Source organism: Malaclemys terrapin, chromosome 2 (genome assembly GCF_027887155.1).
Source record: "Malaclemys terrapin pileata isolate rMalTer1 chromosome 2, rMalTer1.hap1, whole genome shotgun sequence".
Classification (NCBI taxonomy): domain Eukaryota; kingdom Metazoa; phylum Chordata; order Testudines; family Emydidae; genus Malaclemys; species Malaclemys terrapin.
The window spans coordinates 65,834,580-65,852,435 of record NC_071506.1 but is presented as its reverse complement, the minus strand read 5'-3'; the positions used below and the strand labels follow the sequence as shown (position 1 = coordinate 65,852,435).

The window sequence follows — 17,856 nt, the reverse complement described above, 5'->3', positions numbered from 1 at the left end:
TATCCTTAACGATAGATGGTGCTACCAGCTTTGCCTCTAATAAGGAATTTTAAAAAACTTGTGATGATGATCTGCTCACAGTTGAAGAAAGATGATAAACATAACCTCAGAATAGTGTCTCTTCTTCTTAGTATCAAATTCTGAATGAGGTCCATAGGATTAAAGCTTCCACAATAGTAACAATTAGAAGAAATGTACAAGATTGTAATTTCATTGACATCAATGGGAATTCAGTGCCAAACTGCTCTTTTTGCCTTTTGTATGTTACACTATGAGTACATTGTGTCTGGTGGTAATGAAGGTCAAACTAGAATGTAAAGTAGAACTGCCTCTCTCGAGGTTAATCCATGTAACACCACCTTCAAACAAGTAATTTTTATGTATGTCTTGCTTTATAAAGGTAGCTGTTAATTCCACATTAGTCAGGATGGTTAGTAATCAATCTGACTCTGTCTCCTCCATCAGTTCTGATAGTAGTTTAATGGATAGTCCCACATTTCCTCTCCAAACAGAATTCTTGTTATTTCATAATAATCAAGGGGTAGCATTTGTGGCAATATTAGATGGAAAGGCAGTTGCGTTCCTCATGAGACTACAGGCCTTAAGGAACTGTGATTCCTGGGGTGAAATTCTGGCCCTTCCGAAGTCAATGGCATAACTCCCATTGACTTCATTGGGGCTAAGATTTCACACCACTGCCTTCTCCGGTTCCCAAAGCATCTGTTAATGTAATTTCCAAATGGGGCCAATGTTTTATTAGGCATACTTATAACTTGAAAGTGTATTTTGTTTGGTAAGGATTAGGACCCTCAACTTTGACTAGCAGGACTAGTATACTGCAACTGATTTGATGGTTTGCCTAAACCATTGACCACCTCCTCTCCCCTGATTTTCCACCCACCATCCTCCAAAAGAGTATCTGTATATATTTTGTTGTCTAACATCTGTTCTCTTTTTGTTTCACCTAATGGTTTTGATATTAAATGTATCTATTTTCAATTCATATCTAAAAATGTGAAACCTATATCCATCAAGCTAAATATCCTTCACTTTTGCTGTGTTTCTAGGCATTGCAAGGAATCTTCTGGAATTCCTGGTGAAGAGAGCTGCCTAAAATAGTGATATGAAAAGTCCCTCATTCCATTTAGAAACTTGAGCCTAAGGGAAGTAACTCTATGAAGTTCAGAGTGGCATAGCTGAGGCTCGGAAATCTTATATCCAGGTAAGAAATATATTTTTCAGACTGTATTTTAATTTTGAGCTGGAAAAATTTTTTTTTAAAGCTGAAAGACACCACCTCAGTTTCATGTTCACAAATCTACATCCACTAGGGAGCAGCCTGCTTGAGATCTCTGTCATGTGTTCTGTTTTTAAAAATGCACTGAACTTTAATTGTAGCATTCATAACTAGTTTCTCATGTAGCCGGAAAAATATAGAAACATTATAGTATGTCACTAACAAAAGGGAAAGAGTGAAGTTTCCATATAGAGAATATCTGTTTACCAGTACAATAATTATTTCTTAGTACCAAATTCATTTTGGCTAATTACTTGTAAAGGCTAAAGGGTGGAAAATAAATAAGAAGTATGAACAGCAATCCTAGAAGTTGTACTTGTTTGGGCTCTTCTGTACTACAGCTACAAACCTCTCAGGGGACTCGACTAAAACACAGTTTTATTGTGTAGCATAGACAGGACTTTCACCATATTTCTGTTCTATGTTTAATGAGAACTTTGTGGTGGATGGGTGGAACATACTTACCTGTAGAAGTTGGCTGAAAAGCTCTTGGAACAGCTGATGTGGAAGACGAAGAAATCTGTGCAGAACATCAAAATTAAAGGGCTGCAAACTTCAAATTTTTAAAATGACTATTGCATGATAAAATAACTTTTCTGATGACATGCCTTTCAAATAGGAAATCATCAATTGTTTTAAAAATTCCTTTTAGAAAAATTGCAAAGATATATTTCTGCTCAGCTGTAGTTTTATTAATATTTATCATTTATATTACAAGTAGTGCCCAGAAGATCCCAACCAGGGCTCATTGTGCAGGGACTAGATAAACACATTCAAAGACATAGGGTGAAATCCTGGCTCCAAGGAAGTCAATGGTAAAATTCCCATTGACTTCAGTACAGCTGGGAATTCACCCAAGATCCCTGCCCTGAAGACTCTGAAAGGGTCTTTTAGACATACCTGAGAGCAACACCTCAAACATACTCCTGCCCTCCTTGCCTCATCCTACTTCTTTCCATTTCTTGCTGCCTGTTGCCCATTCAGATTCAGTTTCAGCCTTGCTGCTGGTTACTGGTAAGCATCGGTTTGGCAAGGTTCAGGGAAGAATGTACACCATGAACAAAACACAAAACAGATTCTTATACACAGTACTGTCAAATACAGAAAGTGAACAAACTGAAAAAATATTTTCCCCTCTAGTATTTCAGTTACAGTTACCTTAGGGGATTACTGGTACCTATGGTAAGGACAAAATTTTGAGATGGAAATGTAATGTTTGAGTGGTGGCATCCTTTTTAAATAGTATTTTAAAAGTCTAATTTTACACTATAAGAATAATGAGCAAGTAAAGGCTTCATAAAATATGGTATCGAATAATTCCATAGTGGCTAGTGGATATATTTACAGGAGGTTTTTATGATTCATGTACAAAGTTTAAGGTACCATAAGCTATCAATAATTCAGGGAGTGTGTGGGATTGAAACGTGGTCTTGAACGCTATTACTATTTCCAGCAAATCAATTTGTTCCCTTTTTTGGTGGGAAAAGGGGGTGGTATTACTAACCAGAAACACATGGCATGAAACGGTTGCCAAATGTTCCAGTGAAAATCAAGGGCATACTTCATAATTATGAAGATTGTGTTTGACCTAGTTTATTTTCCCTTCACTGATGCAACTGTAACTGTTGCTGTAAATTGTATGAATAATTGATCAAGGCAACTTCACGTGTTGCCTCAAGTGATATTATGCTTATTGCTTTTCAAAACCGTACTTCATTCTTTGTACCACAGCTTTACTCATGTGCTTGTGATTTTTCTGATGTTTCTTTCCCCCCCAAAGGGAGTGCTGGCTTTTGCTTCAATTTCCTCCATTATTTAACTGAGAAGTTCAAAAAATCAACAACATATTAAAAAAAATAGAAAAGCATCCATGGTCCTGGGAACGGTGCAGTATACACATCTGTTTTCACATAAGCATGAATTGCAGGCTTTACAAATATTAAACATGTCGCTCTTGCCACATACTAGCTAAAGTGTTCCGTAACTTGAGACAGTATTTAAAATGAAAACAAAACTATATAGTTTCTTTACCATACTAATGGAAAACATTTAATTTACCTTCTAAAGCCAACCAAAAGAATGACACAATTCTGTTGAAACAGATTTATGATGCCTTTTCTCCCATAGAAATCTCAATACAGCCTGAAGGTGCTGTCATGGGATCTGGCTGGCTGGCTGAGCTCCAGCTGTGTTCAAAAGTAAACTTCTGTACCGCAAACCAAAACTGATGACTTTGATTTCTTTAGTCATCACTTTGTTTCTGAGATATTATGGGGTGGACTTTTATTCATTGCTTTTCGCTGCTTTGTGTCTACTAAGTACGTACTGAAATTTCAGCCTCGCAGATTTCAGCCTCTTTATGATTTAAAAAAAAACAAACATTTATGTGACTTCAGCATTTCATGAATCAGAAGTGTTCAAAATATTTAGCCATGGTGGAGGTACTGATGAAAGCAATCTCTCTATTTCCATCAATTGCACTTTGATGGAGTTTCACCTTAAAATACATTTGTGCAGAGGAAAAATGCCTTTGTTTTTCATCTGAAATACCAATCCTTCATTCAAGAGGAGAGTTAAGGGTCAGTATGTCCTTTCTGTTCTGCAGAGGTGGCTTTAGACATGGGGGAATAGGCCTTCCTACCCATGCTTTTTTTCTTTTCTTTTTCCCCCTCCTGCTAAACAAGATCAAATGTGGCAGTGCAATTTTTACTAAATCCAGTTGGCTCTTACAATAGAGCCATTTATCCTGCAGAAGTAAAGCTAACATAGCAGGTTTTCATATTAAACCAAATTTTATGTCTTTGTTTTGAAGACAGTATCTTCTTCAGTGGATTTTTTTTTTAATGCTCCAGACTGAACATTTGAGTAATGGCTTTGTCTTTATTTAGATTGTGGACTGTTGTAGCAGGTACCTCTCTTTTGTCTCAGCCTCTTCCATAATCGGACACCTTTCCTATTTAAGGAGTGTGGGAAGGGCAGGATGTTCCAGGATGAAAACCACCCTTGTCGTATGTTTGCACCCATTACAATGGCCCCTGATCCTTCTACATCCCTGCCTAAAGCCTCTATTTCACCTTTGTTCCCTACACATATACATTCCCAGTCCATTGCACCTCCAGCCTTTTATGGACGCACAGCAATACAAATTGGAGAGAGTCCAGAGGAGAGAAACAAAAATGGTAAAAGGTCTAGAAAACCTGACCTATGAGGAAGAGTTAAAAAAACTGGACATGTTTAATCTTGAGAGAAGACTTCTGAGTGGGAACCTGATAACTGTCTTCAAATATGTTAAGTGCTGAAATAAAGAGGATGGTCATCCATTGTTCTGCATGTCCACTTAAGGAAGGACAAGAAGTAATGGGCTTAATCTGCAACATGGGTGATTTAGGTTAGATATTAGAAAAAATGTTTCCACCTATCAGGATAGTTAAGCTCTGGAATAGGCTTCCAAGAGAGATTGTGGAATCCCCATCATTGGAAGTTTTGAAGAAGAGGTTAGAAAAACATCTGTCAGGGATGGTCTAGGTATACTTTGTCCTGCCTCAGTACAAGAGGCTGGACTAGATGACCTATCAAGGTCCTTTCCAGCCCTACCTTTCTATGATTCTGTGATACTAACATTCACCAGAGGGAGTCTAGGACCTAGTGTCTCTTTCACCAAGGCTTATCTCTGACAAGCTGCAGTATATGTTCCAAACTTAGAAATTGCCTTTCTAGCAGAGCTATTAGCTCTATTTTCTAGGCTACTTTTGCTGCAGGTCTCTTCCTTGTCCTAGCCTCTCACTGTGACCCACCAGTCACAGGGGACATGAAAGGGATAAGGAGAGGGGGATATTTATAGAAAGCGTTATCTGGGAAGTGGCTTCTACTAGACAGAGAGAACTTTCCTCAGGCTATTAAATGTGACAGATTGGGTCTGGTTGTCTCATATAGGGGGAGGGTTGGGGTGTGCATTGACAGTCTGGGGGAGGCATGGAAGAAGTTTAGGTGAATTCTGGCTGGAGGTTATAGGTATGCAGAAGGGCTGAGAAGTCAGGAAGGGTCTGGACACCTAAAACAGAGAGATGGTCCGAGGGTTGATAAAAGGGACTGAGTGTGATACTAGAGAGCAGAGGTTCCCTGGAGGATAAGAGTGAAGGAGTCGGAGGAAATACAGGGCCTTGGTTCCAGCACAGGCAGCAAAGTGCTATGCTTCAGCACCTCACTGCCTGGGTTATAGGCTGTTCTGACAACAAACCCATTATCTGTCTGTTTCTTTTGACACACACAAAAATAATAATCATGAATATAGTTGTATTCAAACATAGAATAAGTATGCTAATTGTTGTTTTACTTTTTTTGTTTGAAAAGTAGCCTGTGTCAGATTTGGTGTGGAACTATATGAACCAAAATTCTCAAGTCTTAAAAATAACCGTTCACTTGTCCAGAGGAAATGGAAGAAAACATTAGACGTGTGGGTTGATATTTCAAAGAGTAATTTTTCAAAAAATGTTTCTAAGTTACTAAACAGATGTACTACTTGAAAATCCAATCACTGCCCTAAGAGTAAGTAATGTAAATTTGGTGATCAACTTCTTTTATACATATTATTTATTTGCAGTTTTGGGGAGCCTACTGTAATAGTGAGATGATTATGATTAGCATAATAATGAAGAGTTACAGCACAATGACTGCCAAGTGAGGCATCACCTAATGGGATTTTAGTCACCACTAAATGGTAACTGCAAATCTAAGTATAATCTTAATTATCTTCTGGGGCGTGTCTATGATGCAGATAACTTGTCTTCCTGCTGACAGCATTACCTAGTCAGAATGACCAGTCAGGATTTGTAAAGTTCGTAGAATAACTATGGGTCTTGCCCCTGTGCCTACTCCTTTGCTAATTTTTGCAGGCGTTCTGCAAGTATTTTAAATATTTTGCCAAACATTCTATAGTGACTGTAAATGCGCAACCTAACAGTATATGAATTGTAAACACAATTTACAACTTTGAATACAAGAATCATTTTTTTCAACCCATTATATTTTGTTCCTTTTTCATAAAGTTTATAGAATGCAACTACTTTTGAGTTCAACTATAATTCAGATTCAGTTTCTTAACACCACCTGACATCTGCTTTAATGATATCTTCTGACAGATAGGTTTTTAGTCTTAGGTTGACAAGACTTTACCAGTGATAGTTGTGTAGTTACTTTTCCCTCTCTCTCTCCACTGTACATCTGTACTTCACCATGGATTACTAGTGTTTCCTAATGTGGTCCTGACTCTATTCTGATAGTAGTTTTCACTGGATCTCTGAATATACTTGCTTTGCTTACGTTACTTGCACTGCATTTCCATATAATCTGTGAAACTGAAGATTCTTTGTACCAATACTGCAAGCATTTTTCTATAGAACACAAGACAGCCTGCAGATTCAGGGACTGGTGCTTTGGAATGGGATGCAGAAAGCCTTTCAGAAATAAAGGAATAGAAGTGATGCTCTCAGGCAAGCCAAATTTGGCAAGACATAATTGTTGAGAAGAAAGGCATGAATTATTATGTAGAGTATAACATAAAATTAAATGCTCTGGTTAAGGACTGTTCAGCAGTTCCTCAGCTGCAAGTGAACTGAAAATCAGGCTGGCAAAAAGTACACTCAACATAAAATGGCTGTCTCTATAAGCTACTGTATGTGAGTGTGTCTTGCCTTTATATTGCTTGAAATGTAGTTGTTCTCATAGATCAAATATGAATAGATTACCTTTTTTTTTTGTTATTGTCCTAGCTGCGCCAAGCATAGCTGTCACTATTACATTATTTCCTAGCTTTGAAACTTGGGTTTTCACTAATCTAACCTTTAAGATTAATTTTTCCTTGGACTACTACTATATCTATTTCCAGATATGCGTATGCAGACTGGTTGTTACTCAAGTTGAGTAAAATAAGAATAATACATTTCATGCTTCGCCTGTAGGTATTAGTGTAGAACTCTCCTGTTTGAGTACTGACCTGTACAATTGGATAGGTGTGCATTATTATTTTCACTTTTTTGTGAATAATTGATGAGGGTGGGCAAATTGACAGGCCCCAATCTGGTATTGTTGCCTCATTGTTCGCGGCACCATACACACACAAAATAAAAAGAAAATCTCTGTCCTGTGTGCCCAAAGCAAGCTAATGGCATTTGGAGTACTAGCATGGTATGGCAAATCCTAGATTTGCTATAAATAAGGATTTATTTTAAACCAAAAATTCTGTTTATTTTTAATTGTGATGTTTTAAGGCTTGGAATTCTAGAAATCTGTGCTCAGCTAATTTCTTATGCTGTGTGAAAGAATCACACAGTAGACCTATGTGAGATAATCTGCCCCTCACAGAAGGTTTCATCCTTCTGTACTTTTAACTTCCTACTTCTAATTTAATTATCTGACCTCTTATTTTGTGTTATGCTATGGATCAAGGGTCAGCAACCTTTCAGAAGTGGTGTGCCGAATCTTCATTTATTCACTCTAATTTGAGGTTTTGTGTGCCAGTAATATATTATAACGTTTTTAGAAGGTCCCTTTCTATAAGTCTATAATATATAACTAAACTATTGTTGTATGTAAAGTAAATAAGGTTTTTAAAATGTTTAAGAAGCTTCATTTAAAATTAAATTGAAATGCTGAGCTGCCAGGACCAGTGGCCAGGACCCAGGCAGTGTGAGTGCCACTGAAAATCAGCTTGCGTGCCGTCTTCGGCACGCATGCCATACGTTGCCTACCCCTGCTATAGATAGAACATAAGATCTGTGATGTACCTTCTGTACATCATTCATCATTTTTTGTATTTTTTATCAAATCCCCTCTATTTGCCTCCTTTCTAAGGTAAATAATCCCATTCATTTCAGTCTTTCTTGATGTGAAAGTTTTTTCCATGCCTTTAATCATTCTAGTTACCCTTCTCTGAAACCCCTGTAGTTTAAACAGTATTACTATAATTTGTTTTCCCTTCTAAACTAAAATTTACTTGTTTCAAAAAGAAAGCAAAATCTCATAGACCAGCAAAAACAGACGTGCTAAATTTCAAGAGTATGTCTATTTTTTTAATAATAGGGAACAGCCTTAATTTTCTTAAACCTTGTAACATTAACAAGGAAGTTATATTGACATATATAGTTAGATGTTTAATTTTAAATAAATTTGTTCTGAAAACATAGAATAGGCAAGTTGTAAAGACCCAATAACTTCTGCTTTCAAAAGAGTCCTTAGTATTGATATTAAAACTTCTTCCCTTGAGGGACTCTGTAGAACAGATAATTACTATTTATTTTGACTTGGGGATCCAGCATGCTCCAGAAGGTAGGGCATTGAACTGTGAGCGGAGACCACTCCTACCTCTGCCACAGTCTTGCCATGTGCCCTTGGACAGATCAGTTAACCTTTCTCCCACAGTTTCACCATCTGTAAAATGTGGATAATTTCTACACAATTCTATAAAGTACTTTGAGATCTTTAGCTGAAAAGTGCTTTATAAATGCCAAACTTGTGCTATTTATGAGTGGAGTATGACATAACTTACAGTAATTGTTACTTATAATTTTGGTGTTGCTTACATACTGGATGGATAAAAAAACAATGATGTTTTTATTTAAATTAAATATAGGTTTATTTTTTTAAATTAACTTTGAAATGGATGACCTATGTAAAGACTGAAACGCATTAAAATCTAGTCAAATAATTTAAATTAAATCTATAATTTTAAATTTAAATACAATATATGATTATATATAGCATTTACATAGAGTACATGCTTGCTGCCAATTTTAAAGGAAGTCATACTGATAAATGGCAGAAGGCACTGGCTAAGCACCTGGAGTCACGGTTTGTTGATGTGCTAAACCAACTTTTTAAAGCAGTAGCCTTTTCTGCAAGTGCAGAGAGACTATTTTTTCTTCATTTTAGTCTATTCAACAGTTCAGTTCAATGATTAGTTCAAAGTTAAGAAACCAACTGGGAGCTGAAAAAGCAGGAAAACTTGTTTTCCTTTTCCAATCTGTACATAAAATTCGGTATGATGAAAGGATGAGCTCTACTAGTTCAAAAATCTTGAAGGACATGGTAACCAAAAACAATATCAATTCACTAACTGCAGATAGTACTTCCTTTGTTTAATAATTCAGTTACCTTTCCTTGTAAAACATGTTTTGCAAAACTTGTTTCTTATGTATCTGGCACTTTTAAGGTAGTTTTATTTAATAAAACATGCTATTTTGTGCATTTTAATCGAATTTAAATTTCCATCCAAATAGGCTGACACAAATCCTCAATAAAATATTAATCCTCTAGTAAATCAGAAATGCATTAGTCACAATTTTCTAATGTATTAAAAAGTAAAATCTAAAAATCTGAATACATGTAAATTGAGCTATATAATTGCTTAAATAAATGTGCATGACTATAGTGTATCCTCCTGATTAGCAAGAAGATGCACCAAATTAAGTATAAAAGCTATATTTAGTTGCAAATAAACATTTTAATTGTTACCAACTAATGAGACTCAACCTTTGTTTAGAAAGTAACTAAAAATATGAATACAAAACACGATTAAATTGATTATTTAAATCAAGGTGTCTTGCTTGCTGATTTAAATAATTAAAATTGGTGATTTAAATCACCTTGACTTAAAGTCCTGTTTATGTACTGACAGTAAGAAAACGCAAAAGCAAAATAAAACCACCTAATACAAGGTGAGTTGTTGTTGTAAAATAATTTTGAAAGGAGGAGGATACTGATGGTTGACTTTAATGGGTACCAATCAAGAGCAAAAGTGCACAATGAATGGAGTACAATTGCTGAGATAGGACTAGGATTGTAAAGACAGAAGTGGTTAAAATGAAGGGGGGCAGAAAAGACTTGTCCCAAAATGAATATGTGACAGTTCTAGGCCTTGGCTACACTGGCGCTGTACAACGCTGCAACTTACTGCGCTCAGGGGTGTGAAAACGCGCCTCCCCCCCCCCGAGCGCAGCGAGTGCAGCGCTGCAAGCTATTCCCCTTGGAGAGGTGGAGTACTTGCAGCGCTGCGAGAGAGCTCTCGCAGCGCTGGTGGCGCAACTACACTTGCGCTTCACAGCGCTGCCGCGGCAGCGCTGTGAATCCCCAAGTGTAGCCAAGGCCCTAGTCTGCCTGTGTCTTTTGCAAAAGATTTCCATTTGTGTTTTATCAAGTAAATTAATTTATGAACAAAACTTGGATTTGTTAACTCTTTCTAAGCATTCTAAACAAGGCAGAATTTTGCTAACTTTGGGCTCACATTTTAAATAGTTAGCCAGGTGGGCGATCTTTTTGTTTTCTTAAGTACTGTAGGAAAATTAAGCAAACATCCCATAAACCTAGCCAGTTGTTTTATACTCTATACTTACATTTGTAAGTATGCCAGAAAACACTCAAAGAAAAGACATACACTTTTTGGGGGGGAGAGGTATGAATGCTTTTATTTCCTGCCTTGGACTGGGAAAGAAGAGCAACAGAGGGGTTTTGTTAAATACAGCAAAATCTAATTACAGCTTGATTTAAAGCCACATTTACACAATGGCTGAGGGGTGAGTTCACTTCCACAAAAACAAACTCAATTGGCTCCCTACTGTGAATCAGTGAACAGTAGGATGTGTTGCCTGGAGAGCAGCTGCCTCCCTCTACTGGCACTGAATTTCTTTACAGTTCTGTTGCACTTTTACTACTTGACGCAAAAAAACAAAAAATAAAAAAAATCACCAACACAAACACAGGCACACACACAGACACACACACACTCGTATGTGTCAGTGTGAACAGTATGAAATCTCCAGAGTGAAAATTTTCTAAGTTGCTATGGGTGAGTTGTGGAAGCCATATTCTTAAGTACATGAATGCTGTATGTTTTTTTATTTTTTTAAATAAAATGCAGTGTTTATATTGTGAGCAGTGATCTCTTAGTATTTCATGCCTATAAGTGAATAGAAATTTTGTGCATTCTGTCCTTGAATAGCTATTTTTCCCATTCATTCAAAACAAAATTGATAGAAATATTCAATTCTTACCTTTTACAAAATTATTTTTAATTAAATGTACTGTCCTCCAAAAGATGCAGATTAAGAGCTAAACTTCCTGCAGGTGTAACTTCATTGAAGCCAGTGGACTTAAATGCTTAGTTTTTCCCCTGATGCTTTTACCCTTATTTGTTACTATTTTGATATGCTGCTGCCTTTTCATCTCAGCCTCTCAGGAAAAAGGTCTCCAGCGCAGTAATAGGAGCACAGAAATGTGAACTCCTCTCTTCCAGCACTGTATTCACTGTAGGCATTTTTTACACTGTGAGCTTGTCTACACTTAAAACACTAGATAGTCACAGCTGCACTGCTCTAACACTTCTGTGGAGATAACCTATAGTCATGGGAGGGGTTCTCCTGTCGGCATAGGTAATCCATCTCCCTGAGAGGCGGTAGTGATGTCAAAGGAAGAATTCTTCCATCAACGCTGTCTATATGGGGATTTAGGTCAGCTTAACAGTGCTGCTTAGGGGGTGTGGATTTTTCGCACCCCTGACTGACGTAGTAAAGCCAACCTAATTTTCTAGGCTAGACCAGGACTGAGGCTGGGTCTACACTACCCGCCTGAATCGGCGGGTAGAAATCGACCTCTCGGGGATTGATTTATGACGCGACAATCGATCCCCGAATCGACGCTCTTACTCCACCAGCTGAGGTGGGAGTAAGCGCCGTCGACGGGAAGCCGCAGAGGTCGATTTTGCTGCCGTCCTCACAGCGGGGTAAGTCGGCTGCGATACGTCGAATTCAGCTACGCTATTCACGTAGCTGAATTTGCGTATCTTAAATCGACTCCCCCCTGTAGTGTAGATGTAGCCTGAGTGTTTACACTGATGTAGCTTCACTGGTGCAAACTCCCTAGTAAACGGTGACATGGCATGCCAGAGTGGACTGTGACTTTTAGGCTATGTCTACACTGCACACCTTACAATAGCATGGCTACAGCCCTGCTGTTGTAAGGTGCACAGTGTAGCAGTTCTTTATTGCCAGGAGAGCTCTTTGCCAGTGACAAAATAAAACCACCTCCAACAAGGGGCTGTAGCTTCGTCGCTGGGAGCACAGCTCCTGCTGACAAAGCGCAGTCCACACAGCGCTTTCCATCGTTAAAACTTTTGTCGATCAGGTGTGTTTTTTCACACCCAAGAGCGACAAAGATTTTAACGACAAAAGTGCCAGTGTAGACAAACCTTAGATTTTATGAAAGAAAACAGGAGGAATATGTAGAGGAGGGAGAAAGTGTGGCCATGGGATTTTCTCCTTAGTCATTCAGTGGCCTGAGTTCAGGAGTGGAGGAGTAGGGTGGTGCGGGTAAGCCAGGGTGGGTAAAAGTGGTAGAGGATTCAAGGGAGGAAAAACAGAACTTGACAAATGAATCAATGGAGGAAACAGCAGGGAGAAGGGGATGAGAGCAACAGAGAGAGCAGAGGTGTTGATGTCTTGGAGATCACCTCTGCCCTCCTCCCAGTCCTTCTGTGAAGTGTGTAGTATTAAAGGAGATGAAATGGTAGAAAGATCAGATGATGTGGCTGAAGAAGTGCCTATTGAGTAGAAGAGTTGATCTACATTTGAAAGTCAAACAAGGAAGTGAAGATGAGATGTCAGGACATCAATGGAAATATTGAAGTCACAGAGGATGAGGGGGTGGGAAACTGATTGGAGGAAAGAGAAGAGCAGAGGGTCAAGCAGATAAAATCAAGATCAGCCACTACGAGGGAGAAAGGAGTTAAGAATTCAGGTTACTTGAAGGAGGAAAAGGAGTGGGAAATGGGTGGGAAGAGGGGGTTTGGAAATAACTGGTGCAGGAGAGGAGGAATAGTACAACACCAATGTTTTATTTCCTGGAGGCCTCAGGGTGATGTGTGTCTGAGAAGGAGATACTATAGTCCATTTCGCAATGATATACTGGTCTGCTACAAGTTGAACACTACTGATGACAAAATTGCTGGCTGGTTCAAGAGGAAGCCTAAAGAGCACTGTGGTTCATGACAGAATGTGAAGAGTATTGTAAAATTAAGCATATCACATAGAGTTCAAACTGTGAGGGAGGGCCAGAGTGTCCTGCAATCATGCAGAGCGGGAGCTGTGCCCAATCTGTTAGTGAGCCTGCATTCCAGATCACACCAGTCCCCTGCTGGAGCCTCCACGTCCAATGATTCTTGTGTTCTCAAAGAGATCCTCAGGTGAATACCACAGGAGAAAGACAAACATTCTCTTTTCCCTCTCTACTTCACATCTTCAAGCTACCTGGAATGATCCTTCAAATCTTGGTGAAAGCCCCAAGTTTTAAAGTTGCCACCCTGTTATCTGAGCCAATTGAGTCTCACAGCACTAAAGCCTCTGTCCTAGTAAAGCAAAGGAAGTTAGTTTTAAATAGGGACAAAAGGCAGCTGAGTCTGGTCCATGATCGACCCTCTTCAAACTCAAGAAGAGAAGAAAGCAAAAATTCTCTTCTCTCCCTGAGGTGAATCCCCAGAAAAAGGGATAACTATCAGACTCCCAGTTGGAAAAATTCAGACCACGATCCCTAGGAAAGACTATTCCTTCAGGAATCATTCAAACCTGTGCTATAGGCTGAAAAAGTAGTCCTCTAAACTGAGACTTCATTATTTTTCTAAAAGCTTCATAATATGAGCTGCTTGTCCTCTTATATGTGGATGGAAAACCTCAGACTAGCTGTGTGGGAATTCCTAAGTAAAGGCAGGAGATTTAATAGACCAGCCACGATGTTTTTAAAATCCTTATGGTCCCTGTACTAGACAGCACAGTCTCTTGTCTTGCTAAGGAGACTATTATCCTGTTGGTAGGGTATTTCTCCCCTTAGGATCCTGCCTGAAAGATGTCACCTTATGAAGGAATTTCAAGACCTTTGCATATCTGTATGCACAGTCTTTTTCTCTAGAGGAGATCTGTTCAGGAGAGTGATTTGAGGGAGAGTTTACCAAACTCATAGACTTTAAGGTCAGAAGGGACCATTATGATCATCTAGTCTGACCTCCTGCACGCCGCAGGCCACAGAATCTCACCCACCCACTCCTGTAACAAACCCCTGACCTATGTCTGAGCTATTGAAGTCCTCAACTTGTGGTTTAAAAACTTCAAGGTGTAGAGAATCCTCCAACAAGTTACCCGTGCCCCATGCTGCAGAGGAAAGCGAAAAAAACCCAAATCTGCCCTGGAGGAAAATTCCTTCCCGACCTCAAATATGGCGATCAGCTAAACTCTGAACATGTGGGCAAGACTCACCAGCCAGACACCCAGGAAAGAATTCTCTAGAGTAACTCAGATCCCACCCCATCTAACATCCCATCACAGGCCATTGGGCATATTTACCACTAATAGTCAAAGATCAGTTCATCGACAAAATTAGGCTATCCCATCATATCATCAAGCTTAGTTTTGAAGCCAGATATGTCTTTTTGCCTCCACTGCTCCCCTTGGAGGGCTATTCCAGAACTTCATTCCTCTGATGGTTAGAAACCTTTGTCTAATTTCAAGTCTAAACTTCCTGATGGCCAGTTTATATCCATTTGTTCTTGTGTCCACATTGGTACTGAACTTAAATAATTCCTCTTCCTCCCTAGTATTGATCCCTCTGATATATTTATAGAGAGCAATCATATCTCCCCTCCCTCAGCCTTCTTTTGGTTAGGCTAAACAAGCCAAGCTCTTTGAGTCTCCTTTCATAAGACAGGTTTTCCATTCCTCAGATCATCCTAGTAGCCCTTCTCTGTACCTGTTCCAGTTTGAATTCATCCTTCTTAAACCTGGGAGACCAGAACTGCACACAGTTTTCCAGATGTGGTCTCACCAGTGCCTTATATAATGGTGCTAACACCTCCTTATCTCTACTGGAAATACCTCGCCTGATGCCTCCCAAGACCACATTAGCTTTTTTCACAGTCGTATCACATTGGCAGCTCATAGTCATCCTGTGATCAACCAATACTCTGAGGTCCTTTTCCTCTTCTGTTACTTCCAAATGATGCGTCCCCAGTTTATAACAAAAAATCTTGTTATTAATCCCTAAATGCATGACCTTGTACTTTTCACTATTAAATTTCATCCTATTACTATTACTCCAGTTTGCAAGGTCATCTAAAGCTTCCTGTAGGATATCCCGGTCCCTCTCTGTATTGGCATCCGCAAATAAAGCTTTTAAGTAAACTAAAAAATCCTGAAGCTTTTTTTGTGGTGGATGCATTGAAGTTTTGCAGGAGATTAATTGCCAGTCATGCAGTAGCAAGATGCCAGCTCTAGCTATTTCTTGGATGGGCCATGCACAAAATAATCAAATCCTGGACTTTGTAAAAATTGCCAGAGGACAGCTTTTAATTAAAGTTGTAGAGAAGGATATCCCAAACATTCAGTGAAGAAGGGATACTTTTGTCAGTTCCAAAGTATAAGAAAAGGAAATTCAAATCCATTCATAGGTCTCATTTCTGCAAGTTGTTTCACACATTCAGAACTTCATTAAGTCAGTGCCTTTCTTCCTGGATGGAAACAATTTGCAGGATTAGGTCCTTAGATAACATAATTATTTTCTTCCCTACCAACCAGAAGCAGTGCATGAAGGACTCAGGATAGGATAAGGTAATTGGCAGTTAATCACAAGCATTCACAGCCCACTGTGGATTTTCCAACACCAAACTGGTTAGCTACTGTCCAGGTTCCAGATGTCAATAGTCAGATGCTTCTTCGTGTGGGGGTGGGGAACTCTCGTGTTGGTAGTCTGGCACTGCAGCCTGTTGTGAGCTTGACCGACTTGTTGGGTTTAGTGTGTGGGTGTTGGTGACCTGTGATATACAGGAGGTCAGATGTTCCAGTGGTTCCTCAGGCCTTAAACTCTGACTCTAAGTTTTGCAACCTCTGCTGGTCATCTCGGGTCTGCATCACTATCTTATCCTACCAATCAGAACTGATCAGATGGGCCCAAGAGTGACACTCCATTGAGTGCCGCTACTCAAGGAAACTTTCCTCTTCCTTCTCTAAGGGTAGCTGTATGAAATCATGCTAATTATGATCAGGATCATCCTGGTTGCATTGTTTCCTCCATGCTTCTTGGCAGCTCTTTGAAAATTATTCTGGCTAGCGAGAACACAAACGAGCTATGGAATACAGTAGATAGTATCATGGGACACGGACCTTGAGTCCCACAGTTTCACTTGGTGCTAGCAGGCATCCCATAATCCACTGCAAAAATTACCCAACTACATAAAGCCTAGTAGTGGCATTTGGCACTATGGAATACCCACTCATATTGCAAGCCTTTAAAGCAATACTGTGCTGCAATGTGCGGACACAACGTTTTGCAAGCGAAGTAGCTTAAACCAGTATATGATCAGCAATGTGGACTCTCAATATCAGATTATATTCGTGCAACTTTTTCATATAAATGAGGGCTAACTTTGCTTATTTGCACTCATGATACCAGTGTGTTTTTCTCAATGCTCTTCCCACTAGCAGAGACTGGCGTGAAAATTGTTCACTTTTAAAAAAAATGTCCGTAAATAACTACAAGGAAATAGGACCTTTCTTCCATTACTAAAAACTATGTAGCAGAACAGAATTGTGTCCTCCTATCCCCAGCATCCAAGGATGCTAGCTACACAATATGTCCAGCATATAAATCATACTACTGCCAGAGAGGCTGTTCCCTTCCATGAGATATTATCAGGAATTTGTTCCTATTACATGTGTGAGATCCATACAAATTGGGGATGTCAAAGTGCGGGATTGAAATTTCAGCCTTGACTGTCTAGGATAGGATAGGATTTGAACCATAGAAAGATGCGACTCTGCAGAGCTTACTAAATAGAAATACTATTTCACTACCTACAGAAGGAGATTATTGCAGTCAACATCAGCCAGTTGGATTCAGTTGCTCGTTGAAGGCATAGTTCAGTTTAAGGCACTTGGAACACAGCCATTTCATGCTTGAGTTCCTTCAGAACTCTTGGATGAAAACTGTCTGGTTCTGGTGACTTACTACTCTTTAATTTTATCAGTTTGTTCCCAAACGTCCTTTATTGACTCAGTCTGGAACAGTTCCTCAGGTTTGTCACCTGAAAAGAATGGCTCACATGTGTGGAATCTCCCTCACATCCTCTGCAAGTGAAGACTGATGCTGAGAATTCTTCATTTCCTTCCCTGCAATCTCCATGTCTTCCTTGAGTTGTCTGCCTTCATGTGATGTGATTGAATGGGACTCTTTTTGGACTTTCTCTTCAGTTTCTACCTGTACTTTATCAGCTTGTATCCTCTTCTAGTATTAATAAATTATCTTCTAAGGGATGTAAAATAAATAAATCCTCCCCTACGGGATGTCTCTGTCTGAATCATGTACTATATGCATCTATCAGCTTTCCCTCAGTGCTAAGTTTAAAAACTCCTCTACAACCTTTTTATTTTTACATGCCAGAAATCTGGTTCCATTTTGGCTTAGTTGGAACCCATCCTTCCTGTATAGGCTCCTCCTTTTCCAAAAGATTCCCCTGTTCCTAATAAACCCAA

General features: G+C 39.1%; 1 protein-coding gene across 2 annotated transcripts in view; it reads left to right on the top strand.

Moving 5' to 3' along the window:
- The window catches only part of FAM110B (family with sequence similarity 110 member B), a 173,669-nt gene that overhangs the window by 54,024 nt on the left and 101,789 nt on the right, over positions 1-17,856 (top strand). For both annotated transcript variants that reach the window (XM_054018040.1, XM_054018041.1), the window contains exon 2: positions 1,068-1,222. The gene's annotated coding sequence lies outside the window, so the exon portion shown is untranslated. The remainder of the gene's footprint in view (positions 1-1,067; positions 1,223-17,856) is intronic.